The following is a 27,610-nucleotide window of genomic DNA, read 5'->3' on the forward strand; positions in this document are numbered from 1 at the left end:
AGGATGCATCCCGTCATAAAAGGTTCTCTGTAGATGGTGCAACTCTGGCTTCTCTTCCCCGCCCGAGGCCCTGATGAGGTTTGAACTCATGACCCCTGGTTTACGAGACCAGTGCTCTGCCACTGAGCTACAAGGCCACCTGCTGCTTGCTCACAGCCAACAACAGAAAGTGCAAAGAAACCATGGGTTTTACCTAGGTAGATCTCCAGGTATATGAATTTCTGGTTGTGTAAAAATGGCTGTATATCTCTGCATGTGTTCAGTACGTCATCATACATCTGATTTGCGAAAGCGTGTGTGCTTATGTTGGTGATACATTGTCGGTATGCGTTTGAGTATGTACTTTTACGGGTATGTATGTATTGAGTAGGATGCTGAACAGGTTCATGAGTTTAGATAGCAGGTCAGAATGATGGCAAAATGAACATGTAAAAGGCAGACAACTAAAAGAAAAAAGAATTTGGGATGTAAGCTTGGGAGTTTACTAACTGCGCTGATTTTGGCTCCTATAATAGTAAAGAATGGAAACCTACGAGGAAAGTCTTTGACTAATTTCATTCTCCGCCTGCACCAATGAACTTATTTTTACATCTCTATTTCCATATCTGTACTCATTCCTGTCTTTCACAGGGAGGTTGAAAGACTTTGGTCTATGTTTAAATGCAGACTATAAAGAAAAAATACGACGAAGGTGGGATTCGAACCCACGCGTGCAGAGCACAATGGATTAGCAGTCCATTGCCTTAACCACTCGGCCACCTCGTCTGTTTGGGAACGGTGCTCGAGTCCCATGCTTAAAGAAGAGATAAAACAATGGTGGTGCAAAGTCAGTGAAAAATAGATCATGTTTGTCATAATAGAAACAAGATCGTTGACTCGTTCTTCCTTACCCGGCCATTGATAGATAAACACATCAAGTTGAAGTTCAGAAAAATATAACAAGAGCTCCTGGAGGGTTCACAACACTAATCCAGAGGAAGGTGCTTGAGCTTCCGTATGGCACACCATTAGTAGTAAAACCAGCATAACGCAAGCTCCAGTTTCCCAGTGTTTGGCATCATTCAACGTTTCCAGCCAAGATCAAAGTTCAGATGCTGCTGCTTCCTGTGATGTCATTGAATTTAAATAGTGAGTGATGGCAATAACCCTTTTCCAATTAAATTTTGCCACATCAACGTCCCTGAAAATAGAGAAAGGCGTGCAACCCAGAACCGCTGTACTGTTCAATAGAGTAAGGGCTTCACCGTGATCATCTGCATCTGTCATCACAAGATTATCAAGGTCTTTTTCTTGAAGAAATTAGGTCCAGAAAGCCGACCTTCCCCACAGACTATTCAGACACCTTGCGCTTGTGGCTTTGTTATAGGCCCGAATCCATTGGTAAAAGGTTGCACAGGTACAATGTGCAATATCAGTTCCTATTCAACAATGTTCAAGAAAATTACCATTTGGAGGCCCTGATGAGGATCGAACTCACGACCCCTGGTTTACAAGACCAGTGCTCTGCCACTGAGCTACAGAGCCCCTCGGGTTACGACGCATAACAGCAACACAACGAGCACACAACATGATGTTTACTGGGTAGACATATTTGAAGGGTGTGTGAGAATGTATGTATATGATTGTGATTTGACCTGTTTTTTTCTGGCCGATTTTTTGAGGAGCAGCTAATTTGTGCGTATTCCGTGCAATTTTAGGGTGACTAATGAGGAGATGTGATGCGTGAAAGTTGAAAAAAACATGTACATGGCAGCAGAGAGACAATATGGATATTACCTTTGCTTTTTTAAATTTCTATCCGGATTCTGGCTCAAAGGGTAGTCAAGCACAGCAGATTGCATTCCTGCCAGTAACACGACAACCTTGTTTGTGTCCTTCTTAATCAACTAACATGCATATTTTCACTTTTGTCTGTATGTTCTTTGAAAGCCAATGGCAATGGTGCTTAGAGCAATGCAGATGTTTAAAAAAGATTTCAAAAGTTAAAATCGACAAAGGTGGGATTCGAAACCACGCGTGTACAGCAGATTAGCAGTCCATCGCCTTAACCACTCGGCCACCTCGTCTACAGGGATTATGTTAGGCATTCAAGTCTTTACAGGTAATAACACAAACATCTTCAAAATAGAACCACAATGCGTTCCTTGTTGAGGTACATCCAGCCGTTTGCAGGAAAACTGCCTCACTTGCTGTTGAGAAAAATTCATCAAAGTCCTGGGGTGTTTATAGGCATCGCCAAGATGACATTGGGAGGTGTTTCAATTGACACGTGTTGAATATGAGGAAGAGCATCATGCTGGCTCCAGTGGCACTGCCTGCAGCATGACAAAAATGTAGAAGGGACATTTGACTGCACCATTGGCTGAACATCAGTGGCAAAGTGTATATCAGGCTAAAAGGTAAGCTCCAGTGGCACAATATGGGCACTACAAGGCACCCATAATTTGGTGTCAGCTAAAAAGACAATGCCAGAGCTTGTGGGTGCTTTTGTACACTTGTGTGTGTGTTTGTGGGTGTAGTTTCATGTCGAAAACCAAAACACAGCAGCTCCAGTGGCGCAATCGGTTAGCGCGCGGTACTTATACAGCAGTACATGCAGTGAGCAATGCCGAGGTTGTGAGTTCAAGCCTCACCTGGAGCAACTTTGGAACTTTTTACTAATTCACCTCAAAACTGAATTATTGAACCAATAAATGTTCTGGACATTTTTTGGTTCACCTCAAGGTTTCCTTGATTGTCAGTTAATGTTGTATGACAGCTCCTCTGCCTTTTAGACATGGAATACTCATTGCAAGTTATTTATGGGGTGTTTGCGCTTTAAATACAGCTACGGAGGGTTTTTGAAAATAGAACAGAAAATAAAAAATGTCAACTGTTATTATACTCCATTTTCTGCTGAGCACCACTTACGGAAGACATTTGTAAAGGTAGAAGAAGGGTTACTGGAGTAGGATCCAGGAGACAATATCAACTTACAAAGAATAATGTTGTCTATTTACTGCATTATCGCCTTTGAAGCAAACCTCTGAGAATAAATACCCTTTCACTAATCAGGCAGTCACTTTGATAAAATCAAGCAGAACAAGGATGCTGATAGGAACTCGCCTCATTTGCATATGGGCTAGGGCTTCTGGGAGCCATGAGAATTAGGAGTTGAAGGTTTTGCAGATCGAGATTGCTAAAGGGCTGGGCATTTGCACATACCTCTCCATGCCTGATTGGTGCCGAAGGTTAGTTGCAAGTGGTCCCCTGCTCACCCTACCTTACACAGGGCCATGCCCAGTTAGGCCCCTCAGGGCTAGGCCCGGCAGGGCTAAGCCCAGCGTTTGTCAGGCGTTCGTCAGGCGAAGTGCCTGGACCCCTGCTCATCATACCTCAGAATCTGGTCTAGCTATTGCAGACATGGGGAATGGTGCTTATATCCCATTGACAGCGCACACAAGCTGCATACTAATAGCCAATGATGTGTGAATGCGGTCAGGGTAGCAGACATATAGAACAATTGGGTGGGTTCGCTTCCGAACTGGATGCACAGGAGCAGGAGAGAATGGCTGTTGGCGATGTATGCAACTTGCTCTGCGTGAACACATCTACCGACCCCTTCCCCTACACACACGGGCACATACACACACACACACACACATAGCCATTGGAGCTATGCAGAGCTAATCAGAAAGATTGGTAATCATTAGAACATGAAAGATATGTGTTCATTTTTTATTAAACTTGTGGACTCCCGCAGAAACGGAGGGACTCACATCTCTAATTGAGGCTTGCTTACCTCTATACAAATGTGTTTGCTGGCTGTCTTTCTTCAACTGGTATGTGCGGTTGTGTCTGTCTTTGTCTTTCAACACGCCTGGCACGTTTACATTATCAAAGAGATGATTGTATGGAGATGGGGAACACCCCTCCGTTGCATTGTGTACTTGAACAGTCTTTTCACCAAAGCAGCTACATGCGACATTGCAAGGTTTTTGTCAGTCTTTGCCTGAAAACATTAGGCCTTCCTCTCGAACTCTATTTCACTCCTTCTGTGGAAGACTTCAATTATGAGGATGCATCCCGTCATAAAAGGTTCTCTGTAGATGGTGCAACTCTGGCTTCTCTTCCCCTCCCGAGGCCCTGATGAGGTTTGAACTCATGACCCCTGGTTTACGAGACCAGTGCTCTGCCACTGAGCTACAAGGCCACCTGCTGCTTGCTCACAGCCAACAACAGAAAGTGCAAAGAAACCATGGGTTTTACCTAGGTAGATCTCCAGGTATATGAATTTCTGGTTGTGTAAAAATGGCTGTATATCTCTGCATGTGTTCAGTACGTCATCATACATCTGATTTGCGAAAGCGTGTGTGCTTATGTTGGTGATACATTGTCGGTATGCGTTTGAGTATGTACTTTTACGGGTATGTATGTATTGAGTAGGATGCTGAACAGGTTCATGAGTTTAGATAGCAGGTCAGAATGATGACAAAAGGAACATGTAAAAGGCAGACAACTAAAAGAAAAAAGAATTTGGGATGTAAGCTTGGGAGTTTACTAACTGCGCTGATTTTGGCTCCTATAATAGTAAAGAATGGAAACCTACGAGGAAAGTCTTTGACTAATTTCATTCTCCGCCTGCACCAATGAACTTATTTTTACATCTCTATTTCCATATCTGTACTCATTCCTGTCTTTCACAGGGAGGTTGAAAGACTTTGGTCTATGTTTAAATGCAGACTATAAAGAAAAAATACGATGAAGGTGGGATTCGAACCCACGCGTGCAGAGCACAATGGATTAGCAGTCCATCGCCTTAACCACTCGGCCACCTCGTCTGTTTGGGAACGGTGCTCGAGTCCCATGCTTAAAGAAGAGATAAAACAATGGTGGTGCAAAGTCAGTGAAAAATAGATCATGTTTGTCATAATAGAAACAAGATCGTTGACTCGTTCTTCCTTACCCGGCCATTGATAGATAAACACATCAAGTTGAAGTTCAGAAAAATATAACAAGAGCTCCTGGAGGGTTCACAACACTAATCCAGAGGAAGGTGCTTGAGCTTCCGTATGGCACACCATTAGTAGTAAAACCAGCATAACGCAAGCTCCAGTTTCCCAGTGTTTGGCATCATTCAACGTTTCCAGCCAAGATCAAAGTTCAGATGCTGCTGCTTCCTGTGATGTCATTGAATTTAAATAGTGAGTGATGGCAATAACCCTTTTCCAATTAAATTTTGCCACATCAACGTCCCTGAAAATAGAGAAAGGCGTGCAACCCAGAACCGCTGTACTGTTCAATAGAGTAAGGGCTTCACCGTGATCATCTGCATCTGTCATCACAAGATTATCAAGGTCTTTTTCTTGAAGAAATTAGGTCCAGAAAGCCGACCTTCCCCACAGACTATTCAGACACCTTGCGCTTGTGGCTTTGTTATAGGCCCGAATCCATTGGTAAAAGGTTGCACAGGTACAATGTGCAATATCAGTTCCTATTCAACAATGTTCAAGAAAATTACCATTTGGAGGCCCTGATGAGGATCGAACTCACGACCCCTGGTTTACAAGACCAGTGCTCTGCCACTGAGCTACAGAGCCCCTCAGGTTACGACACATAACAGCAACACAACGAGCACACAACATGATGTTTACTGGGTAGACATATTTGAAGGGTGTGTGAGAATGTATGTATATGATTGTGATTTGACCTGTTTTTTTCTGGCCGATTTTTTGAGGAGCAGCTAATTTGTGCGTATTCCGTGCAATTTTAGGGTGACTAATGAGGAGATGTGATGCGTGAAAGTTGAAAAAAACATGTACATGGCAGCAGAGAGACAATATGGATATTACCTTTGCTTTTTTAAATTTCTATCCGGATTCTGGCTCAAAGGGTAGTCAAGCACAGCAGATTGCATTCCTGCCAGTAACACGACAACCTTGTTTGTGTCCTTCTTAATCAACTAACATGCATATTTTCACTTTTGTCTGTATGTTCTTTGAAAGCCAATGGCAATGGTGCTTAGAGCAATGCAGATGTTTAAAAAAGATTTCAAAAGTTAAAATCGACAAAGGTGGGATTCGAAACCACGCGTGTACAGCAGATTAGCAGTCCATCGCCTTAACCACTCGGCCACCTCGTCTACAGGGATTATGTTAGGCATTCAAGTCTTTACAGGTAATAACACAAACATCTTCAAAATAGAACCACAATGCGTTCCTTGTTGAGGTACATCCAGCCGTTTGCAGGAAAACTGCCTCACTTGCTGTTGAGAAAAATTCATCAAAGTCCTGGGGTGTTTATAGGCATCGCCAAGATGACATTGGGAGGTGTTTCAATTGACACGTGTTGAATATGAGGAAGAGCATCATGCTGGCTCCAGTGGCACTGCCTGCAGCATGACAAAAATGTAGAAGGGACATTTGACTGCACCATTGGCTGAACATCAGTGGCAAAGTGTATATCAGGCTAAAAGGTAAGCTCCAGTGGCACAATATGGGCACTACAAGGCACCCATAATTTGGTGTCAGCTAAAAAGACAATGCCAGAGCTTGTGGGTGCTTTTGTACACTTGTGTGTGTGTTTGTGGGTGTAGTTTCATGTCGAAAACCAAAACACAGCAGCTCCAGTGGCGCAATCGGTTAGCGCGCGGTACTTATACAGCAGTACATGCAGTGAGCAATGCCGAGGTTGTGAGTTCAAGCCTCACCTGGAGCAACTTTGGAACTTTTTACTAATTCACCTCAAAACTGAATTATTGAACCAATAAATGTTCTGGACATTTTTTGGTTCACCTCAAGGTTTCCTTGATTGTCAGTTAATGTTGTATGACAGCTCCTCTGCCTTTTAGACATGGAATACTCATTGCAAGTTATTTATGGGGTGTTTGCGCTTTAAATACAGCTACGGAGGGTTTTTGAAAATAGAACAGAAAATAAAAAATGTCAACTGTTATTATACTCCATTTTCTGCTGAGCACCACTTACGGAAGACATTTGTATGGCTGTATATCTCTGCATGTGTTCAGTACGTCATCATACATCTGATTTGCGAAAGCGTGTGTGCTTATGTTGGTGATACATTGTCGGTATGCGTTTGAGTATGTACTTTTACGGGTATGTATGTATTGAGTAGGATGCTGAACAGGTTCATGAGTTTAGATAGCAGGTCAGAATGATGGCAAAAGGAACATGTAAAAGGCAGACAACTAAAAGAAAAAAAGAATTTGGGATGTAAGCTTGGGAGTTTACTAACTGCGCTGATTTTGGCTCCTATAATAGTAAAGAATGGAAACCTACGAGGAAAGTCTTTGACTAATTTCATTCTCCGCCTGCACCAATGAACTTATTTTTACATCTCTATTTCCATATCTGTACTCATTCCTGTCTTTCACAGGGAGGTTGAAAGACTTTGGTCTATGTTTAAATGCAGACTATAAAGAAAAAATACGACGAAGGTGGGATTCGAACCCACGCGTGCAGAGCACAATGGATTAGCAGTCCATCGCCTTAACCACTCGGCCACCTCGTCTGTTTGGGAACGGTGCTCGAGTCCCATGCTTAAAGAAGAGATAAAACAATGGTGGTGCAAAGTCAGTGAAAAATAGATCATGTTTGTCATAATAGAAACAAGATCGTTGACTCGTTCTTCCTTACCCGGCCATTGATAGATAAACACATCAAGTTGAAGCTCAGACATTTGTAAAGGTAGAAAAAGGGTTACTGGAGTAGGATCCAGGAGACAATATCAACTTACAAAGAATAATGTTGTCTATTTACTGCATTATCGCCTTTGAAGCAAACCTCTGAGAATAAATACCCTTTCACTAATCAGGCAGTCACTTTGATAAAATCAAGCAGAACAAGGATGCTGATAGGAACTCGCCTCATTTGCATATGGGCTAGGGCTTCTGGGAGCCATGAGAATTAGGAGTTGAAGGTTTTGCAGATCGAGATTGCTAAAGGGCTGGGCATTTGCACAGACCTCTCCATGCCTGATTGGTGCCGAAGGTTAGTTGCAAGTGGTCCCCTGCTCACCCTACCTTACACAGGGCCATGCCCAGTTAGGCCCCTCAGGGCTAGGCCCGGCAGGGCTAAGCCCGGCGTTTGTCAGGCGTTCGTCAGGCGAAGTGCCTGGACCCCTGCTCATCATACCTCAGAATCTGGTCTAGCTATTGCAGACATGGGGAATGGTGCTTATATCCCATTGACAGCGCCCACAAGCTGCATACTAATAGCCAATGATGTGTGAATGCGGTCAGGGTAGCAGACATATAGAACAATTGGGTGGGTTCGCTTCCGAACTGGATGCACAGGAGCAGGAGAGAATGGCTGTTGGCGATGTATGCAACTTGCTCTGCGTGAACACATCTACCGACCCCTTCCCCTACACACACGGGCACATACACACACACACACACACATAGCCATTGGAGCTATGCAGAGCTAATCAGAAAGATTGGTAATCATTAGAACATGAAAGATATGTGTTCATTTTTTAATAAACTTGTGGACTCCCGCAGAAACGGAGGGACTCACATCTCTAATTGAGGCTTGCTTACCTCTATACAAATGTGTTTGCTGGCTGTCTTTCTTCAACTGGTATGTGCGGTTGTGTCTGTCTTTGTCTTTCAACACGCCTGGCACGTTTACATTATCAAAGAGATGATTGTATGGAGATGGGGAACACCCCTCCGTTGCATTGTGAACTTGAACAGTCTTTTCACCAAAGCAGCTACATGCGACATTGCAAGGTTTTTGTCAGTCTTTGCCTGAAAACATTAGGCCTTCCTCTCGAACTCTATTTCACTCCTTCTGTGGAAGACTTCAATTATGAGGATGCATCCCGTCATAAAAGGTTCTCTGTAGATGGTGCAACTCTGGCTTCTCTTCCCCGTGCTTTTTGAAAATAATCCGCCCGAGGCCCTGATGAGGTTTGAACTCATGACCCCTGGTTTACGAGACCAGTGCTCTGCCACTGAGCTACAAGGCCACCTGCTGCTTGCTCACAGCCAACAACAGAAAGTGCAAAGAAACCATGGGTTTTACCTAGGTAGATCTCCAGGTATATGAATTTCTGGTTGTGTAAAAATGGCTGTATATCTCTGCATGTGTTCAGTACGTAATCATACATCTGATTTGCGAAAGCGTGTGTGCTTATGTTGGTGATACATTGTCGGTATGCGTTTGAGTATGTACTTTTACGGGTATGTATGTATTGAGTAGGATGCTGAACAGGTTCATGAGTTTAGATAGCAGGTCAGAATGATGGCAAAAGGAACATGTAAAAGGCAGACAACTAAAAGAAAAAAGAATTTGGGATGTAAGCTTGGGAGTTTACTAACTGCGCTGATTTTGGCTCCTATAATAGTAAAGAATGGAAACCTACGAGGAAAGTCTTTGACTAATTTCATTCTCCGCCTGCACCAATGAACTTATTTTTACATCTCTATTTCCATATCTGTACTCATTCCTGTCTTTCACAGGGAGGTTGAAAGACTTTGGTCTATGTTTAAATGCAGACTATAAAGAAAAAATACGATGAAGGTGGGATTCGAACCCACGCGTGCAGAGCACAATGGATTAGCAGTCCATCGCCTTAACCACTCGGCCACCTCGTCTGTTTGGGAACGGTGCTCGAGTCCCATGCTTAAAGAAGAGATAAAACAATGGTGGTGCAAAGTCAGTGAAAAATAGATCATGTTTGTCATAATAGAAACAAGATCGTTGACTCGTTCTTCCTTACCCGGCCATTGATAGATAAACACATCAAGTTGAAGTTCAGAAAAATATAACAAGAGCTCCTGGAGGGTTCACAACACTAATCCAGAGGAAGGTGCTTGAGCTTCCGTATGGCACACCATTAGTAGTAAAACCAGCATAACGCAAGCTCCAGTTTCCCAGTGTTTGGCATCATTCAACGTTTCCAGCCAAGATCAAAGTTCAGATGCTGCTGCTTCCTGTGATGTCATTGAATTTAAATAGTGAGTGATGGCAATAACCCTTTTCCAATTAAATTTTGCCACATCAACGTCCCTGAAAATAGAGAAAGGCGTGCAACCCAGAACCGCTGTACTGTTCAATAGAGTAAGGGCTTCACCGTGATCATCTGCATCTGTCATCACAAGATTATCAAGGTCTTTTTCTTGAAGAAATTAGGTCCAGAAAGCCGACCTTCCCCACAGACTATTCAGACACCTTGCGCTTGTGGCTTTGTTATAGGCCCGAATCCATTGGTAAAAGGTTGCACAGGTACAATGTGCAATATCAGTTCCTATTCAACAATGTTCAAGAAAATTACCATTTGGAGGCCCTGATGAGGATCGAACTCACGACCCCTGGTTTACAAGACCAGTGCTCTGCCACTGAGCTACAGAGCCCCTCAGGTTACGACACATAACAGCAACACAACGAGCACACAACATGATGTTTACTGGGTAGACATATTTGAAGGGTGTGTGAGAATGTATGTATATGATTGTGATTTGACCTGTTTTTTTCTGGCCGATTTTTTGAGGAGCAGCTAATTTGTGCGTATTCCGTGCAATTTTAGGGTGACTAATGAGGAGATGTGATGCGTGAAAGTTGAAAAAAACATGTACATGGCAGCAGAGAGACAATATGGATATTACCTTTGCTTTTTTAAATTTCTATCCGGATTCTGGCTCAAAGGGTAGTCAAGCACAGCAGATTGCATTCCTGCCAGTAACACGACAACCTTGTTTGTGTCCTTCTTAATCAACTAACATGCATATTTTCACTTTTGTCTGTATGTTCTTTGAAAGCCAATGGCAATGGTGCTTAGAGCAATGCAGATGTTTAAAAAAGATTTCAAAAGTTAAAATCGACAAAGGTGGGATTCGAAACCACGCGTGTACAGCAGATTAGCAGTCCATCGCCTTAACCACTCGGCCACCTCGTCTACAGGGATTATGTTAGGCATTCAAGTCTTTACAGGTAATAACACAAACATCTTCAAAATAGAACCACAATGCGTTCCTTGTTGAGGTACATCCAGCCGTTTGCAGGAAAACTGCCTCACTTGCTGTTGAGAAAAATTCATCAAAGTCCTGGGGTGTTTATAGGCATCGCCAAGATGACATTGGGAGGTGTTTCAATTGACACGTGTTGAATATGAGGAAGAGCATCATGCTGGCTCCAGTGGCACTGCCTGCAGCATGACAAAAATGTAGAAGGGACATTTGACTGCACCATTGGCTGAACATCAGTGGCAAAGTGTATATCAGGCTAAAAGGTAAGCTCCAGTGGCACAATATGGGCACTACAAGGCACCCATAATTTGGTGTCAGCTAAAAAGACAATGCCAGAGCTTGTGGGTGCTTTTGTACACTTGTGTGTGTGTTTGTGGGTGTAGTTTCATGTCGAAAACCAAAACACAGCAGCTCCAGTGGCGCAATCGGTTAGCGCGCGGTACTTATACAGCAGTACATGCAGTGAGCAATGCCGAGGTTGTGAGTTCAAGCCTCACCTGGAGCAACTTTGGAACTTTTTACTAATTCACCTCAAAACTGAATTATTGAACCAATAAATGTTCTGGACATTTTTTGGTTCACCTCAAGGTTTCCTTGATTGTCAGTTAATGTTGTATGACAGCTCCTCTGCCTTTTAGACATGGAATACTCATTGCAAGTTATTTATGGGGTGTTTGCGCTTTAAATACAGCTACGGAGGGTTTTTGAAAATAGAACAGAAAATAAAAAATGTCAACTGTTATTATACTCCATTTTCTGCTGAGCACCACTTACGGAAGACATTTGTATGGCTGTATATCTCTGCATGTGTTCAGTACGTCATCATACATCTGATTTGCGAAAGCGTGTGTGCTTATGTTGGTGATACATTGTCGGTATGCGTTTGAGTATGTACTTTTACGGGTATGTATGTATTGAGTAGGATGCTGAACAGGTTCATGAGTTTAGATAGCAGGTCAGAATGATGGCAAAAGGAACATGTAAAAGGCAGACAACTAAAAGAAAAAAAGAATTTGGGATGTAAGCTTGGGAGTTTACTAACTGCGCTGATTTTGGCTCCTATAATAGTAAAGAATGGAAACCTACGAGGAAAGTCTTTGACTAATTTCATTCTCCGCCTGCACCAATGAACTTATTTTTACATCTCTATTTCCATATCTGTACTCATTCCTGTCTTTCACAGGGAGGTTGAAAGACTTTGGTCTATGTTTAAATGCAGACTATAAAGAAAAAATACGACGAAGGTGGGATTCGAACCCACGCGTGCAGAGCACAATGGATTAGCAGTCCATCGCCTTAACCACTCGGCCACCTCGTCTGTTTGGGAACGGTGCTCGAGTCCCATGCTTAAAGAAGAGATAAAACAATGGTGGTGCAAAGTCAGTGAAAAATAGATCATGTTTGTCATAATAGAAACAAGATCGTTGACTCGTTCTTCCTTACCCGGCCATTGATAGATAAACACATCAAGTTGAAGCTCAGACATTTGTAAAGGTAGAAAAAGGGTTACTGGAGTAGGATCCAGGAGACAATATCAACTTACAAAGAATAATGTTGTCTATTTACTGCATTATCGCCTTTGAAGCAAACCTCTGAGAATAAATACCCTTTCACTAATCAGGCAGTCACTTTGATAAAATCAAGCAGAACAAGGATGCTGATAGGAACTCGCCTCATTTGCATATGGGCTAGGGCTTCTGGGAGCCATGAGAATTAGGAGTTGAAGGTTTTGCAGATCGAGATTGCTAAAGGGCTGGGCATTTGCACAGACCTCTCCATGCCTGATTGGTGCCGAAGGTTAGTTGCAAGTGGTCCCCTGCTCACCCTACCTTACACAGGGCCATGCCCAGTTAGGCCCCTCAGGGCTAGGCCCGGCAGGGCTAAGCCCGGCGTTTGTCAGGCGTTCGTCAGGCGAAGTGCCTGGACCCCTGCTCATCATACCTCAGAATCTGGTCTAGCTATTGCAGACATGGGGAATGGTGCTTATATCCCATTGACAGCGCCCACAAGCTGCATACTAATAGCCAATGATGTGTGAATGCGGTCAGGGTAGCAGACATATAGAACAATTGGGTGGGTTCGCTTCCGAACTGGATGCACAGGAGCAGGAGAGAATGGCTGTTGGCGATGTATGCAACTTGCTCTGCGTGAACACATCTACCGACCCCTTCCCCTACACACACGGGCACATACACACACACACACACACATAGCCATTGGAGCTATGCAGAGCTAATCAGAAAGATTGGTAATCATTAGAACATGAAAGATATGTGTTCATTTTTTAATAAACTTGTGGACTCCCGCAGAAACGGAGGGACTCACATCTCTAATTGAGGCTTGCTTACCTCTATACAAATGTGTTTGCTGGCTGTCTTTCTTCAACTGGTATGTGCGGTTGTGTCTGTCTTTGTCTTTCAACACGCCTGGCACGTTTACATTATCAAAGAGATGATTGTATGGAGATGGGGAACACCCCTCCGTTGCATTGTGAACTTGAACAGTCTTTTCACCAAAGCAGCTACATGCGACATTGCAAGGTTTTTGTCAGTCTTTGCCTGAAAACATTAGGCCTTCCTCTCGAACTCTATTTCACTCCTTCTGTGGAAGACTTCAATTATGAGGATGCATCCCGTCATAAAAGGTTCTCTGTAGATGGTGCAACTCTGGCTTCTCTTCCCCGTGCTTTTTGAAAATAATCCGCCCGAGGCCCTGATGAGGTTTGAACTCATGACCCCTGGTTTACGAGACCAGTGCTCTGCCACTGAGCTACAAGGCCACCTGCTGCTTGCTCACAGCCAACAACAGAAAGTGCAAAGAAACCATGGGTTTTACCTAGGTAGATCTCCAGGTATATGAATTTCTGGTTGTGTAAAAATGGCTGTATATCTCTGCATGTGTTCAGTACGTAATCATACATCTGATTTGCGAAAGCGTGTGTGCTTATGTTGGTGATACATTGTCGGTATGCGTTTGAGTATGTACTTTTACGGGTATGTATGTATTGAGTAGGATGCTGAACAGGTTCATGAGTTTAGATAGCAGGTCAGAATGATGGCAAAAGGAACATGTAAAAGGCAGACAACTAAAAGAAAAAAGAATTTGGGATGTAAGCTTGGGAGTTTACTAACTGCGCTGATTTTGGCTCCTATAATAGTAAAGAATGGAAACCTACGAGGAAAGTCTTTGACTAATTTCATTCTCCGCCTGCACCAATGAACTTATTTTTACATCTCTATTTCCATATCTGTACTCATTCCTGTCTTTCACAGGGAGGTTGAAAGACTTTGGTCTATGTTTAAATGCAGACTATAAAGAAAAAATACGAAGAAGGTGGGATTCGAACCCACGCGTGCAGAGCACAATGGATTAGCAGTCCATCGCCTTAACCACTCGGCCACCTCGTCTGTTTGGGAACGGTGCTCGAGTCCCATGCTTAAAGAAGAGATAAAACAATGGTGGTGCAAAGTCAGTGAAAAATAGATCATGTTTGTCATAATAGAAACAAGATCGTTGACTCGTTCTTCCTTACCCGGCCATTGATAGATAAACACATCAAGTTGAAGTTCAGAAAAATATAACAAGAGCTCCTGGAGGGTTCACAACACTAATCCAGAGGAAGGTGCTTGAGCTTCCGTATGGCACACCATTAGTAGTAAAACCAGCATAACGCAAGCTCCAGTTTCCCAGTGTTTGGCATCATTCAACGTTTCCAGCCAAGATCAAAGTTCAGATGCTGCTGCTTCCTGTGATGTCATTGAATTTAAATAGTGAGTGATGGCAATAACCCTTTTCCAATTAAATTTTGCCACATCAACGTCCCTGAAAATAGAGAAAGGCGTGCAACCCAGAACCGCTGTACTGTTCAATAGAGTAAGGGCTTCACCGTGATCATCTGCATCTGTCATCACAAGATTATCAAGGTCTTTTTCTTGAAGAAATTAGGTCCAGAAAGCCGACCTTCCCCACAGACTATTCAGACACCTTGCGCTTGTGGCTTTGTTATAGGCCCGAATCCATTGGTAAAAGGTTGCACAGGTACAATGTGCAATATCAGTTCCTATTCAACAATGTTCAAGAAAATTACCATTTGGAGGCCCTGATGAGGATCGAACTCACGACCCCTGGTTTACAAGACCAGTGCTCTGCCACTGAGCTACAGAGCCCCTCAGGTTACGACGCATAACAGCAACACAACGAGCACACAACATGATGTTTACTGGGTAGACATATTTGAAGGGTGTGTGAGAATGTATGTATATGATTGTGATTTGACCTGTTTTTTTCTGGCCGATTTTTTGAGGAGCAGCTAATTTGTGCGTATTCCGTGCAATTTTAGGGTGACTAATGAGGAGATGTGATGCGTGAAAGTTGAAAAAAACATGTACATGGCAGCAGAGAGACAATATGGATATTACCTTTGCTTTTTTAAATTTCTATCCGGATTCTGGCTCAAAGGGTAGTCAAGCACAGCAGATTGCATTCCTGCCAGTAACACGACAACCTTGTTTGTGTCCTTCTTAATCAACTAACATGCATATTTTCACTTTTGTCTGTATGTTCTTTGAAAGCCAATGGCAATGGTGCTTAGAGCAATGCAGATGTTTAAAAAAGATTTCAAAAGTTAAAATCGACGAAGGTGGGATTCGAAACCACGCGTGTACAGCAGATTAGCAGTCCATCGCCTTAACCACTCGGCCACCTCGTCTACAGGGATTATGTTAGGCATTCAAGTCTTTACAGGTAATAACACAAACATCTTCAAAATAGAACCACAATGCGTTCCTTGTTGAGGTACATCCAGCCGTTTGCAGGAAAACTGCCTCACTTGCTGTTGAGAAAAATTCATCAAAGTCCTGGGGTGTTTATAGGCATCGCCAAGATGACATTGGGAGGTGTTTCAATTGACACGTGTTGAATATGAGGAAGAGCATCATGCTGGCTCCAGTGGCACTGCCTGCAGCATGACAAAAATGTAGAAGGGACATTTGACTGCACCATTGGCTGAACATCAGTGGCAAAGTGTATATCAGGCTAAAAGGTAAGCTCCAGTGGCACAATATGGGCACTACAAGGCACCCATAATTTGGTGTCAGCTAAAAAGACAATGCCAGAGCTTGTGGGTGCTTTTGTACACTTGTGTGTGTGTTTGTGGGTGTAGTTTCATGTCGAAAACCAAAACACAGCAGCTCCAGTGGCGCAATCGGTTAGCGCGCGGTACTTATACAGCAGTACATGCAGTGAGCAATGCCGAGGTTGTGAGTTCAAGCCTCACCTGGAGCAACTTTGGAACTTTTTACTAATTCACCTCAAAACTGAATTATTGAACCAATAAATGTTCTGGACATTTTTTGGTTCACCTCAAGGTTTCCTTGATTGTCAGTTAATGTTGTATGACAGCTCCTCTGCCTTTTAGACATGGAATACTCATTGCAAGTTATTTATGGGGTGTTTGCGCTTTAAATACAGCTACGGAGGGTTTTTGAAAATAGAACAGAAAATAAAAAATGTCAACTGTTATTATACTCCATTTTCTGCTGAGCACCACTTACGGAAGACATTTGTAAAGGTAGAAAAAGGGTTACTGGAGTAGGATCCAGGAGACAATATCAACTTACAAAGAATAATGTTGTCTATTTACTGCATTATCGCCTTTGAAGCAAACCTCTGAGAATAAATACCCTTTCACTAATCAGGCAGTCACTTTGATAAAATCAAGCAGAACAAGGATGCTGATAGGAACTCGCCTCATTTGCATATGGGCTAGGGCTTCTGGGAGCCATGAGAATTAGGAGTTGAAGGTTTTGCAGATCGAGATTGCTAAAGGGCTGGGCATTTGCACAGACCTCTCCATGCCTGATTGGTGCCGAAGGTTAGTTGCAAGTGGTCCCCTGCTCACCCTACCTTACACAGGGCCATGCCCAGTTAGGCCCCTCAGGGCTAGGCCCGGCAGGGCTAAGCCCAGCGTTTGTCAGGCGTTCGTCAGGCGAAGTGCCTGGACCCCTGCTCATCATACCTCAGAATCTGGTCTAGCTATTGCAGACATGGGGAATGGTGCTTATATCCCATTGACAGCGCCCACAAGCTGCATACTAATAGCCAATGATGTGTGAATGCGGTCAGGGTAGCAGACATATAGAACAATTGGGTGGGTTCGCTTCCGAACTGGATGCACAGGAGCAGGAGAGAATGGCTGTTGGCGATGTATGCAACTTGCTCTGCGTGAACACATCTACCGACCCCTTCCCCTACACACACGGGCACATACACACACACACACACACATAGCCATTGGAGCTATGCAGAGCTAATCAGAAAGATTGGTAATCATTAGAACATGAAAGATATGTGTTCATTTTTTAATAAACTTGTGGACTCCCGCAGAAACGGAGGGACTCACATCTCTAATTGAGGCTTGCTTACCTCTATACAAATGTGTTTGCTGGCTGTCTTTCTTCAACTGGTATGTGCGGTTGTGTCTGTCTTTGTCTTTCAACACGCCTGGCACGTTTACATTATCAAAGAGATGATTGTATGGAGATGGGGAACACCCCTCCGTTGCATTGTGAACTTGAACAGTCTTTTCACCAAAGCAGCTACATGCGACATTGCAAGGTTTTTGTCAGTCTTTGCCTGAAAACATTAGGCCTTCCTCTCGAACTCTATTTCACTCCTTCTGTGGAAGACTTCAATTATGAGGATGCATCCCGTCATAAAAGGTTCTCTGTAGATGGTGCAACTCTGGCTTCTCTTCCCCGTGCTTTTTGAAAATAATCCGCCCGAGGCCCTGATGAGGTTTGAACTCATGACCCCTGGTTTACGAGACCAGTGCTCTGCCACTGAGCTACAAGGCCACCTGCTGCTTGCTCACAGCCAACAACAGAAAGTGCAAAGAAACCATGGGTTTTACCTAGGTAGATCTCCAGGTATATGAATTTCTGGTTGTGTAAAAATGGCTGTATATCTCTGCATGTGTTCAGTACGTCATCATACATCGGATTTGCGAAAGCGTGTGTGCTTATGTTGGTGATACATTGTCGGTATGCGTTTGAGTATGTACTTTTACGGGTATGTATGTATTGAGTAGGATGCTGAACAGGTTCATGAGTTTAGATAGCAGGTCAGAATGATGGCAAAAGGAACATGTAAAAGGCAGACAACTAAAAGAAAAAAGAATTTGGGATGTAAGCTTGGGAGTTTACTAACTGCGCTGATTTTGGCTCCTATAATAGTAAAGAATGGAAACCTACGAGGAAAGTCTTTGACTAATTTCATTCTCCGCCTGCACCAATGAACTTATTTTTACATCTCTATTTCCATATCTGTACTCATTCCTGTCTTTCACAGGGAGGTTGAAAGACTTTGGTCTATGTTTAAATGCAGACTATAAAGAAAAAATACGACGAAGGTGGGATTCGAACCCACGCGTGCAGAGCACAATGGATTAGCAGTCCATCGCCTTAACCACTCGGCCACCTCGTCTGTTTGGGAACAGTGCTCGAGTCCCATGCTTAAAGAAGAGATAAAACAATGGTGGTGCAAAGTCAGTGAAAAATAGATCACGTTTGTCATAATAGAAACAAGATCGTTGACTCGTTCTTCCTTACCCGGCCATTGATAGATAAACACATCAAGTTGAAGTTCAGAAAAATATAACAAGAGCTCCTGGAGGGTTCACAACACTAATCCAGTGGAAGGTGCTTGAGCTTCCGTATGGCACACCATTAGTAGTAAAACCAGCATAACGCAAGCTCCAGTTTCCCAGTGTTTGGCATCATTCAACGTTTCCAGCCAAGATCAAAGTTCAGATGCTGCTGCTTCCTGTGATGTCATTGAATTTAAATAGTGAGTGATGGCAATAACCCTTTTCCAATAAAATTTTGCCACATCAACGTCCCTGAAAATAGAGAAAGGCGTGCAACCCAGAACCGCTGTACTGTTCAATAGAGTAAGGGCTTCACCGTGATCATCTGCATCTGTCATCACAAGATTATCAAGGTCTTTTTCTTGAAGAAATTAGGTCCAGAAAGCCGACCTTCCCCACAGACTATTCAGACACCTTGCGCTTGTGGCTTTGTTATAGGCCCGAATCCATTGGTAAAAGGTTGCACAGGTACAATGTGCAATATCAGTTCCTATTCAACAATGTTCAAGAAAATTACCATTTGGAGGCCCTGATGAGGATCGAACTCACGACCCCTGGTTTACAAGACCAGTGCTCTGCCACTGAGCTACAGAGCCCCTCAGGTTACGACACATAACAGCAACACAACGAGCACACAACATGATGTTTACTGGGTAGACATATTTGAAGGGTGTGTGAGAATGTATGTATATGATTGTGATTTGACCTGTTTTTTTCTGGCCGATTTTTTGAGGAGCAGCTAATTTGTGCGTATTCCGTGCAATTTTAGGGTGACTAATGAGGAGATGTGATGCGTGAAAGTTGAAAAAAACATGTACATGGCAGCAGAGAGACAATATGGATATTACCTTTGCTTTTTTAAATTTCTATCCGGATTCTGGCTCAAAGGGTAGTCAAGCACAGCAGATTGCATTCCTGCCAGTAACACGACAACCTTGTTTGTGTCCTTCTTAATCAACTAACATGCATATTTTCACTTTTGTCTGTATGTTCTTTGAAAGCCAATGGCAATGGTGCTTAGAGCAATGCAGATGTTTAAAAAAGATTTCAAAAGTTAAAATCGACAAAGGTGGGATTCGAAACCACGCGTGTACAGCAGATTAGCAGTCCATCGCCTTAACCACTCGGCCACCTCGTCTACAGGGACTATGTTAGGCATTCAAGTCTTTACAGGTAATAACACAAACATCTTCAAAATAGAACCACAATGCGTTCCTTGTTGAGGTACATCCAGCCGTTTGCAGGAAAACTGCCTCACTTGCTGTTGAGAAAAATTCATCAAAGTCCTGGGGTGTTTATAGGCATCGCCAAGATGACATTGGGAGGTGTTTCAATTGACACGTGTTGAATATGAGGAAGAGCATCATGCTGGCTCCAGTGGCACTGCCTGCAGCATGACAAAAATGTAGAAGGGACATTTGACTGCACCATTGGCTGAACATCAGTGGCAAAGTGTATATCAGGCTAAAAGGTAAGCTCCAGTGGCACAATATGGGCACTACAAGGCACCCATAATTTGGTGTCAGCTAAAAAGACAATGCCAGAGCTTGTGGGTGCTTTTGTACACTTGTGTGTGTGTTTGTGGGTGTAGTTTCATGTCGAAAACCAAAACACAGCAGCTCCAGTGGCGCAATAGCGTGCGGTACTTATACAGCAGTACATGCAGTGAGCAATGCCGAGGTTGTGAGTTCAAGCCTCACCTGGAGCAACTTTGGAACTTTTTACTAATTCACCTCAAAACTGAATTATTTAACCAATAAATGTTCTGGACATTTTTTGGTTCACCTCAAGGTTTCCTTGATTGTCAGTTAATGTTGTATGACAGCTCCTCTGCCTTTTAGACATGGAATACTCATTGCAAGTTATTTATGGGGTGTTTGCGCTTTAAATACAGCTACGGAGGGTTTTTGAAAATAGAACAGAAAATAAAAAATCAAAGTTCAGATGCTGCTGCTTCCTGTGATGTCATTGAATTTAAATAGTGAGTGATGGCAATAACCCTTTTCCAATTAAATTTTGCCACATCAACGTCCCTGAAAATAGAGAAAGGCGTGCAACCCAGAACCGCTGTACTGTTCAATAGAGTAAGGGCTTCACCGTGATCATCTGCATCTGTCATCACAAGATTATCAAGGTCTTTTTCTTGAAGAAATTAGGTCCAGAAAGCCGACCTTCCCCACAGACTATTCAGACACCTTGCGCTTGTGGCTTTGTTATAGGCCCGAATCCATTGGTAAAAGGTTGCACAGGTACAATATCAGTTCCTATTCAACAATGTTCAAGAAAATTACCATTTGGAGGCCCTGATGAGGATCGAACTCACGACCCCTGGTTTACAAGACCAGTGCTCTGCCACTGAGCTACAGAGCCCCTCAGGTTACGACGCATAACAGCAACACAACGAGCACACAACATGATGTTTACTGGGTAGACATATTTGAAGGGTGTGTGAGAATGTATGTATATGATTGTGATTTGACCTGTTTTTTTCTGGCCGATTTTTTGAGGAGCAGCTAATTTGTGCGTATTCCGTGCAATTTTAGGGTGACTAATGAGGAGATGTGATGCGTGAAAGTTGAAAAAAACATGTACATGGCAGCAGAGAGACAATATGGATATTACCTTTGCTTTTTTAAATTTCTATCCGGATTCTGGCTCAAAGGGTAGTCAAGCACAGCAGATTGCATTCCTGCCAGTAACACGACAACCTTGTTTGTGTCCTTCTTAATCAACTAACATGCATATTTTCACTTTTGTCTGTATGTTCTTTGAAAGCCAATGGCAATGGTGCTTAGAGCAATGCAGATGTTTAAAAAAGATTTCAAAAGTTAAAATCGACAAAGGTGGGATTCGAAACCACGCGTGTACAGCAGATTAGCAGTCCATCGCCTTAACCACTCGGCCACCTCGTCTACAGGGATTATGTTAGGCATTCAAGTCTTTACAGGTAACAACACAAACATCTTCAAAATAGAACCACAATGCGTTCCTTGTTGAGGTACATCCAGCCGTTTGCAGGAAAACTGCCTCACTTGCTGTTGAGAAAAATTCATCAAAGTCCTGGGGTGTTTATAGGCATCGCCAAGATGACATTGGGAGGTGTTTCAATTGACACGTGTTGAATATGAGGAAGAGCATCATGCTGGCTCCAGTGGCACTGCCTGCAGCATGACAAAAATGTAGAAGGGACATTTGACTGCACCATTGGCTGAACATCAGTGGCAAAGTGTATATCAGGCTAAAAGGTAAGCTCCAGTGGCACAATATGGGCACTACAAGGCACCCATAATTTGGTGTCAGCTAAAAAGACAATGCCAGAGCTTGTGGGTGCTTTTGTACACTTGTGTGTGTGTTTGTGGGTGTAGTTTCATGTCGAAAACCAAAACACAGCAGCTCCAGTGGCGCAATCGGTTAGCGCGCGGTACTTATACAGCAGTACATGCAGTGAGCAATGCCGAGGTTGTGAGTTCAAGCCTCACCTGGAGCAACTTTGGAACTTTTTACTAATTCACCTCAAAACTGAATTATTGAACCAATAAATGTTCTGGACATTTTTTGGTTCACCTCAAGGTTTCCTTGATTGTCAGTTAATGTTGTATGACAGCTCCTCTGCCTTTTAGACATGGAATACTCATTGCAAGTTATTTATGGGGTGTTTGCGCTTTAAATACAGCTACGGAGGGTTTTTGAAAATAGAACAGAAAATAAAAAATGTCAACTGTTATTATACTCCATTTTCTGCTGAGCACCACTTACGGAAGACATTTGTAAAGGTAGAAAAAGGGTTACTGGAGTAGGATCCAGGAGACAATATCAACTTACAAAGAATAATGTTGTCTATTTACTGCATTATCGCCTTTGAAGCAAACCTCTGAGAATAAATACCCTTTCACTAATCAGGCAGTCACTTTGATAAAATCAAGCAGAACAAGGATGCTGATAGGAACTCGCCTCATTTGCATATGGGCTAGGGCTTCTGGGAGCCATGAGAATTAGGAGTTGAAGGTTTTGCAGATCGAGATTGCTAAAGGGCTGGGCATTTGCACAGACCTCTCCATGCCTGATTGGTGCCGAAGGTTAGTTGCAAGTGGTCCCCTGCTCACCCTACCTTACACAGGGCCATGCCCAGTTAGGCCCCTCAGGGCTAGGCCCGGCAGGGCTAAGCCCGGCGTTTGTCAGGCGAAGTGCCTGGACCCCTGCTCATCATACCTCAGAATCTGGTCTAGCTATTGCAGACATGGGGAATGGTGCTTATATCCCATTGACAGCGCCCACAAGCTGCATACTAATAGCCAATGATGTGTGAATGCGGTCAGGGTAGCAGACATATAGAACAATTGGGTGGGTTCGCTTCCGAACTGGATGCACAGGAGCAGGAGAGAATGGCTGTTGGCGATGTATGCAACTTGCTCTGCGTGAACACATCTACCGACCCCTTCCCCTACACACACGGGCACATACACACACACACACACACATAGCCATTGGAGCTATGCAGAGCTAATCAGAAAGATTGGTAATCATTAGAACATGAAAGATATGTGTTCATTTTTTATTAAACTTGTGGACTCCCGCAGAAACGGAGGGACTCACATCTCTAATTGAGGCTTGCTTACCTCTATACAAATGTGTTTGCTGGCTGTCTTTCTTCAACTGGTATGTGCGGTTGTGTCTGTCTTTGTCTTTCAACACGCCTGGCACGTTTACATTATCAAAGAGATGATTGTATGGAGATGGGGAACACCCCTCCGTTGCATTGTGAACTTGAACAGTCTTTTCACCAAAGCAGCTACATGCGACATTGCAAGGTTTTTGTCAGTCTTTGCCTGAAAACATTAGGCCTTCCTCTCGAACTCTATTTCACTCCTTCTGTGGAAGACTTCAATTATGAGGATGCATCCCGTCATAAAAGGTTCTCTGTAGATGGTGCAACTCTGGCTTCTCTTCCCCGTGCTTTTTGAAAATAATCCGCCCGAGGCCCTGATGAGGTTTGAACTCATGACCCCTGGTTTACGAGACCAGTGTTCTGCCACTGAGCTACAAGGCCACCTGCTGCTTGCTCACAGCCAACAACAGAAAGTGCAAAGAAACCATGGTTTTTACCTAGGTAGATCTCCAGGTATATGAATTTCTGGTTGTGTAAAAATGGCTGTATATCTCTGCATGTGTTCAGTACGTCATCATACATCTGATTTGCGAAAGCGTGTGTGCTTATGTTGGTGATACATTGTCGGTATGCGTTTGAGTATGTACTTTTACGGGTATGTATGTATTGAGTAGGATGCTGAACAGGTTCATGAGTTTAGATAGCAGGTCAGAATGATGGCAAAAGGAACATGTAAAAGGCAGACAACTAAAAGAAAAAAGAATTTGGGATGTAAGCTTGGGAGTTTACTAACTGCGCTGATTTTGGCTCCTATAATAGTAAAGAATGGAAACCTACGAGGAAAGTCTTTGACTAATTTCATTCTCCGCCTGCACCAATGAACTTATTTTTACATCTCTATTTCCATATCTGTACTCATTCCTGTCTTTCACAGGGAGGTTGAAAGACTTTGGTCTATGTTTAAATGCAGACTATAAAGAAAAAATACGACGAAGGTGGGATTCGAACCCACGCGTGCAGAGCACAATGGATTAGCAGTCCATCGCCTTAACCACTCGCCACCTCGTCTGTTTGGGAACGGTGCTCGAATCCCATGCTTAAAGAAGAGATAAAACAATGGTGGTGCAAAGTCAGTGAAAAATAGATCATGTTTGTCATAATAGAAACAAGATCGTTGACTCGTTCTTCCTTACCCGGCCATTGATAGATAAACACATCAAGTTGAAGTTCAGAAAAATATAACAAGAGCTCCTGAAGGGTTCACAACACTAATCCAGAGGAAGGTGCTTGAGCTTCCGTATGGCACACCATTAGTAGTAAAACCAGCATAACGCAAGCTCCAGTTTCCCAGTGTTTGGCATCATTCAACGTTTCCAGCCAAGATCAAAGTTCAGATGCTGCTGCTTCCTGTGATGTCATTGAATTTAAATAGTGAGTGATGGCAATAACCCTTTTCCAATTAAATTTTGCCACATCAACGTCCCTGAAAATAGAGAAAGGCGTGCAACCCAGAACCGCTGTACTGTTCAATAGAGTAAGGGCTTCACCGTGATCATCTGCATCTGTCATCACAAAATTATCAAGGTCTTTTTCTTGAAGAAATTAGGTCCAGAAAGCCGACCTTCCCCACAGACTATTCAGACACCTTGCGCTTGTGGCTTTGTTATAGGCCCGAATCCATTGGTAAAAGGTTGCACAGGTACAATGTGCAATATCAGTTCCTATTCAACAATGTTCAAGAAAATTACCATTTGGAGGCCCTGATGAGGATCGAACTCACGACCCCTGGTTTACAAGACCAGTGCTCTGCCACTGAGCTACAGAGCCCCTCAGGTTACGACGCATAACAGCAACACAACGAGCACACAACATGATGTTTACTGGGTAGACATATTTGAAGGGTGTGTGAGAATGTATGTATATGATTGTGATTTGACCTGTTTTTTTCTGGCCGATTTTTTGAGGAGCAGCTAATTTGTGCGTATTCCGTGCAATTTTAGGGTGACTAATGAGGAGATGTGATGCGTGAAAGTTGAAAAAAACATGTACATGGCAGCAGAGAGACAATATGGATATTACCTTTGCTTTTTTAAATTTCTATCCGGATTCTGGCTCAAAGGGTAGTCAAGCACAGCAGATTGCATTCCTGCCAGTAACACGACAACCTTGTTTGTGTCCTTCTTAATCAACTAACATGCATATTTTCACTTTTGTCTGTATGTTCTTTGAAAGCCAATGGCAATGGTGCTTAGAGCAATGCAGATGTTTAAAAAAGATTTCAAAAGTTAAAATCGACAAAGGTGGGATTCGAAACCACGCGTGTACAGCAGATTAGCAGTCCATCGCCTTAACCACTCGGCCACCTCGTCTACAGGGATTATGTTAGGCATTCAAGTCTTTACAGGTAATAACACAAACATCTTCAAAATAGAACCACAATGCGTTCCTTGTTGAGGTACATCCAGCCGTTTGCAGGAAAACTGCCTCACTTGCTGTTGAGAAAAATTCATCAAAGTCCTGGGGTGTTTATAGGCATCGCCAAGATGACATTGGGAGGTGTTTCAATTGACACGTGTTGAATATGAGGAAGAGCATCATGCTGGCTCCAGTGGCACTGCCTGCAGCATGACAAAAATGTAGAAGGGACATTTGACTGCACCATTGGCTGAACATCAGTGGCAAAGTGTATATCAGGCTAAAAGGTAAGCTCCAGTGGCACAATATGGGCACTACAAGGCACCCATAATTTGGTGTCAGCTAAAAAGACAATGCCAGAGCTTGTGGGTGCTTTTGTACACTTGTGTGTGTGTTTGTGGGTGTAGTTTCATGTCGAAAACCAAAACACAGCAGCTCCAGTGGCGCAATCGGTTAGCGCGCGGTACTTATACAGCAGTACATGCAGTGAGCAATGCCGAGGTTGTGAGTTCAAGCCTCACCTGGAGCAACTTTGGAACTTTTTACTAATTCACCTCAAAACTGAATTATTGAACCAATAAATGTTCTGGACATTTTTTGGTTCACCTCAAGGTTTCCTTGATTGTCAGTTAATGTTGTATGACAGCTCCTCTGCCTTTTAGACATGGAATACTCATTGCAAGTTATTTATGGGGTGTTTGCGCTTTAAATACAGCTACGGAGGGTTTTAGAAAATAGAACAGAAAATAAAAAATGTCAACTGTTATTATACTCCATTTTCTGCTGAGCACCACTTACGGAAGACATTTGTAAAGGTAGAAAAAGGGTTACTGGAGTAGGATCCAGGAGACAATATGAACTTACAAAGAATAATGTTGTCTATTTACTGCATTATCGCCTTTGAAGCAAACCTCTGAGAATAAATACCCTTTCACTAATCAGGCAGTCACTTTGATAAAATCAAGCAGAACAAGGATGCTGATAGGAACTCGCCTCATTTGCATATGGGCTAGGGCTTCTGGGAGCCATGAGAATTAGGAGTTGAAGGTTTTGCAGATCGAGATTGCTAAAGGGCTGGGCATTTGCACAGACCTCTCCATGCCTGATTGGTGCCGAAGGTTAGTTGCAAGTGGTCCCCTGCTCACCCTACCTTACACAGGGCCATGCCCAGTTAGGCCCCTCAGGGCTAGGCCCGGCAGGGCTAAGCCCGGCGTTTGTCAGGCGAAGTGCCTGGACCCCTGCTCATCATACCTCAGAATCTGGTCTAGCTATTGCAGACATGGGGAATGGTGCTTATATCCCATTGACAGCGCCCACAAGCTGCATACTAATAGCCAATGATGTGTGAATGCGGTCAGGGTAGCAGACATATAGAACAATTGGGTGGGTTCGCTTCCGAACTGGATGCACAGGAGCAGGAGAGAATGGCTGTTGGCGATGTATGCAACTTGCTCTGCGTGAACACATCTACCGACCCCTTCCCCTACACACACGGGCACATACACACACACACACACACATAGCCATTGGAGCTATGCAGAGCTAATCAGAAAGATTGGTAATCATTAGAACATGAAAGATATGTGTTCATTTTTTATTAAACTTGTGGACTCCCGCAGAAACGGAGGGACTCACATCTCTAATTGAGGCTTGCTTACCTCTATACAAATGTGTTTGCTGGCTGTCTTTCTTCAACTGGTATGTGCGGTTGTGTCTGTCTTTGTCTTTCAACACGCCTGGCACGTTTACATTATCAAAGAGATGATTGTATGGAGATGGGGAACACCCCTCCGTTGCATTGTGAACTTGAACAGTCTTTTCACCAAAGCAGCTACATGCGACATTGCAAGGTTTTTGTCAGTCTTTGCCTGAAAACATTAGGCCTTCCTCTCGAACTCTATTTCACTCCTTCTGTGGAAGACTTCAATTATGAGGATGCATCCCGTCATAAAAGGTTCTCTGTAGATGGTGCAAC

General features: G+C 43.3%; 28 non-coding genes across 28 annotated transcripts; 6 read left to right on the top strand and 22 right to left on the bottom strand.

The window, feature by feature from the left end:
• Positions 1–65: 65 nt before the first annotated feature.
• On the bottom strand, positions 66–137 carry TRNAT-CGU (transfer RNA threonine (anticodon CGU)). Its single transcript has one exon. It is a non-coding gene; the product is annotated as a tRNA-Thr (tRNA).
• Positions 138–683: 546 nt separating this feature from the next.
• Positions 684–765, bottom strand: TRNAS-GCU (transfer RNA serine (anticodon GCU)). Its single transcript has one exon. It is a non-coding gene; the product is annotated as a tRNA-Ser (tRNA).
• Positions 766–1,452: 687 nt separating this feature from the next.
• TRNAT-UGU (transfer RNA threonine (anticodon UGU)) lies at positions 1,453–1,524 on the bottom strand. Its single transcript has one exon. It is a non-coding gene; the product is annotated as a tRNA-Thr (tRNA).
• Positions 1,525–2,546: 1,022 nt separating this feature from the next.
• TRNAI-UAU (transfer RNA isoleucine (anticodon UAU)) lies at positions 2,547–2,641 on the top strand. The gene is made up of 2 exons: positions 2,547–2,584; positions 2,606–2,641. It is a non-coding gene; the product is annotated as a tRNA-Ile (tRNA).
• A 1,479-nt stretch (positions 2,642–4,120) lies between these two features.
• TRNAT-CGU (transfer RNA threonine (anticodon CGU)) lies at positions 4,121–4,192 on the bottom strand. The gene has a single exon. It is a non-coding gene; the product is annotated as a tRNA-Thr (tRNA).
• Positions 4,193–4,738: 546 nt separating this feature from the next.
• TRNAS-GCU (transfer RNA serine (anticodon GCU)) lies at positions 4,739–4,820 on the bottom strand. The gene has a single exon. It is a non-coding gene; the product is annotated as a tRNA-Ser (tRNA).
• A 687-nt stretch (positions 4,821–5,507) lies between these two features.
• TRNAT-UGU (transfer RNA threonine (anticodon UGU)) lies at positions 5,508–5,579 on the bottom strand. Its single transcript has one exon. It is a non-coding gene; the product is annotated as a tRNA-Thr (tRNA).
• Positions 5,580–6,601: 1,022 nt separating this feature from the next.
• TRNAI-UAU (transfer RNA isoleucine (anticodon UAU)) lies at positions 6,602–6,696 on the top strand. Its single transcript has 2 exons — positions 6,602–6,639; positions 6,661–6,696. It is a non-coding gene; the product is annotated as a tRNA-Ile (tRNA).
• Positions 6,697–7,427: 731 nt separating this feature from the next.
• TRNAS-GCU (transfer RNA serine (anticodon GCU)) lies at positions 7,428–7,509 on the bottom strand. Its single transcript has one exon. It is a non-coding gene; the product is annotated as a tRNA-Ser (tRNA).
• Positions 7,510–8,898: 1,389 nt separating this feature from the next.
• On the bottom strand, positions 8,899–8,970 carry TRNAT-CGU (transfer RNA threonine (anticodon CGU)). Its single transcript has one exon. It is a non-coding gene; the product is annotated as a tRNA-Thr (tRNA).
• A 546-nt stretch (positions 8,971–9,516) lies between these two features.
• Positions 9,517–9,598, bottom strand: TRNAS-GCU (transfer RNA serine (anticodon GCU)). Its single transcript has one exon. It is a non-coding gene; the product is annotated as a tRNA-Ser (tRNA).
• A 687-nt stretch (positions 9,599–10,285) lies between these two features.
• TRNAT-UGU (transfer RNA threonine (anticodon UGU)) lies at positions 10,286–10,357 on the bottom strand. Its single transcript has one exon. It is a non-coding gene; the product is annotated as a tRNA-Thr (tRNA).
• A 1,022-nt stretch (positions 10,358–11,379) lies between these two features.
• TRNAI-UAU (transfer RNA isoleucine (anticodon UAU)) lies at positions 11,380–11,474 on the top strand. Its single transcript has 2 exons — positions 11,380–11,417; positions 11,439–11,474. It is a non-coding gene; the product is annotated as a tRNA-Ile (tRNA).
• Positions 11,475–12,205: 731 nt separating this feature from the next.
• Positions 12,206–12,287, bottom strand: TRNAS-GCU (transfer RNA serine (anticodon GCU)). Its single transcript has one exon. It is a non-coding gene; the product is annotated as a tRNA-Ser (tRNA).
• A 1,389-nt stretch (positions 12,288–13,676) lies between these two features.
• Positions 13,677–13,748, bottom strand: TRNAT-CGU (transfer RNA threonine (anticodon CGU)). Its single transcript has one exon. It is a non-coding gene; the product is annotated as a tRNA-Thr (tRNA).
• A 546-nt stretch (positions 13,749–14,294) lies between these two features.
• TRNAS-GCU (transfer RNA serine (anticodon GCU)) lies at positions 14,295–14,376 on the bottom strand. The gene has a single exon. It is a non-coding gene; the product is annotated as a tRNA-Ser (tRNA).
• A 687-nt stretch (positions 14,377–15,063) lies between these two features.
• On the bottom strand, positions 15,064–15,135 carry TRNAT-UGU (transfer RNA threonine (anticodon UGU)). Its single transcript has one exon. It is a non-coding gene; the product is annotated as a tRNA-Thr (tRNA).
• Positions 15,136–15,600: 465 nt separating this feature from the next.
• Positions 15,601–15,677, bottom strand: TRNAS-GCU (transfer RNA serine (anticodon GCU)). Its single transcript has one exon. It is a non-coding gene; the product is annotated as a tRNA-Ser (tRNA).
• A 480-nt stretch (positions 15,678–16,157) lies between these two features.
• TRNAI-UAU (transfer RNA isoleucine (anticodon UAU)) lies at positions 16,158–16,252 on the top strand. Its single transcript has 2 exons — positions 16,158–16,195; positions 16,217–16,252. It is a non-coding gene; the product is annotated as a tRNA-Ile (tRNA).
• Positions 16,253–17,751: 1,499 nt separating this feature from the next.
• On the bottom strand, positions 17,752–17,823 carry TRNAT-CGU (transfer RNA threonine (anticodon CGU)). The gene has a single exon. It is a non-coding gene; the product is annotated as a tRNA-Thr (tRNA).
• A 546-nt stretch (positions 17,824–18,369) lies between these two features.
• TRNAS-GCU (transfer RNA serine (anticodon GCU)) lies at positions 18,370–18,451 on the bottom strand. Its single transcript has one exon. It is a non-coding gene; the product is annotated as a tRNA-Ser (tRNA).
• Positions 18,452–19,138: 687 nt separating this feature from the next.
• Positions 19,139–19,210, bottom strand: TRNAT-UGU (transfer RNA threonine (anticodon UGU)). Its single transcript has one exon. It is a non-coding gene; the product is annotated as a tRNA-Thr (tRNA).
• Positions 19,211–20,912: 1,702 nt separating this feature from the next.
• Positions 20,913–20,984, bottom strand: TRNAT-UGU (transfer RNA threonine (anticodon UGU)). Its single transcript has one exon. It is a non-coding gene; the product is annotated as a tRNA-Thr (tRNA).
• A 1,022-nt stretch (positions 20,985–22,006) lies between these two features.
• On the top strand, positions 22,007–22,101 carry TRNAI-UAU (transfer RNA isoleucine (anticodon UAU)). The gene is made up of 2 exons: positions 22,007–22,044; positions 22,066–22,101. It is a non-coding gene; the product is annotated as a tRNA-Ile (tRNA).
• Positions 22,102–23,589: 1,488 nt separating this feature from the next.
• TRNAT-CGU (transfer RNA threonine (anticodon CGU)) lies at positions 23,590–23,661 on the bottom strand. The gene has a single exon. It is a non-coding gene; the product is annotated as a tRNA-Thr (tRNA).
• A 546-nt stretch (positions 23,662–24,207) lies between these two features.
• TRNAS-GCU (transfer RNA serine (anticodon GCU)) lies at positions 24,208–24,288 on the bottom strand. Its single transcript has one exon. It is a non-coding gene; the product is annotated as a tRNA-Ser (tRNA).
• A 687-nt stretch (positions 24,289–24,975) lies between these two features.
• TRNAT-UGU (transfer RNA threonine (anticodon UGU)) lies at positions 24,976–25,047 on the bottom strand. The gene has a single exon. It is a non-coding gene; the product is annotated as a tRNA-Thr (tRNA).
• A 1,022-nt stretch (positions 25,048–26,069) lies between these two features.
• TRNAI-UAU (transfer RNA isoleucine (anticodon UAU)) lies at positions 26,070–26,164 on the top strand. The gene is made up of 2 exons: positions 26,070–26,107; positions 26,129–26,164. It is a non-coding gene; the product is annotated as a tRNA-Ile (tRNA).
• The last annotated feature ends 1,446 nt before the right edge of the window (positions 26,165–27,610 follow it).

This window comes from Ambystoma mexicanum, chromosome 13 (assembly GCF_040938575.1).
Source record: "Ambystoma mexicanum isolate Mex_15411 chromosome 13, UKY_AmexF1_1, whole genome shotgun sequence".
Taxonomy (NCBI): Eukaryota; Metazoa; Chordata; class Amphibia; order Caudata; family Ambystomatidae; genus Ambystoma; species Ambystoma mexicanum.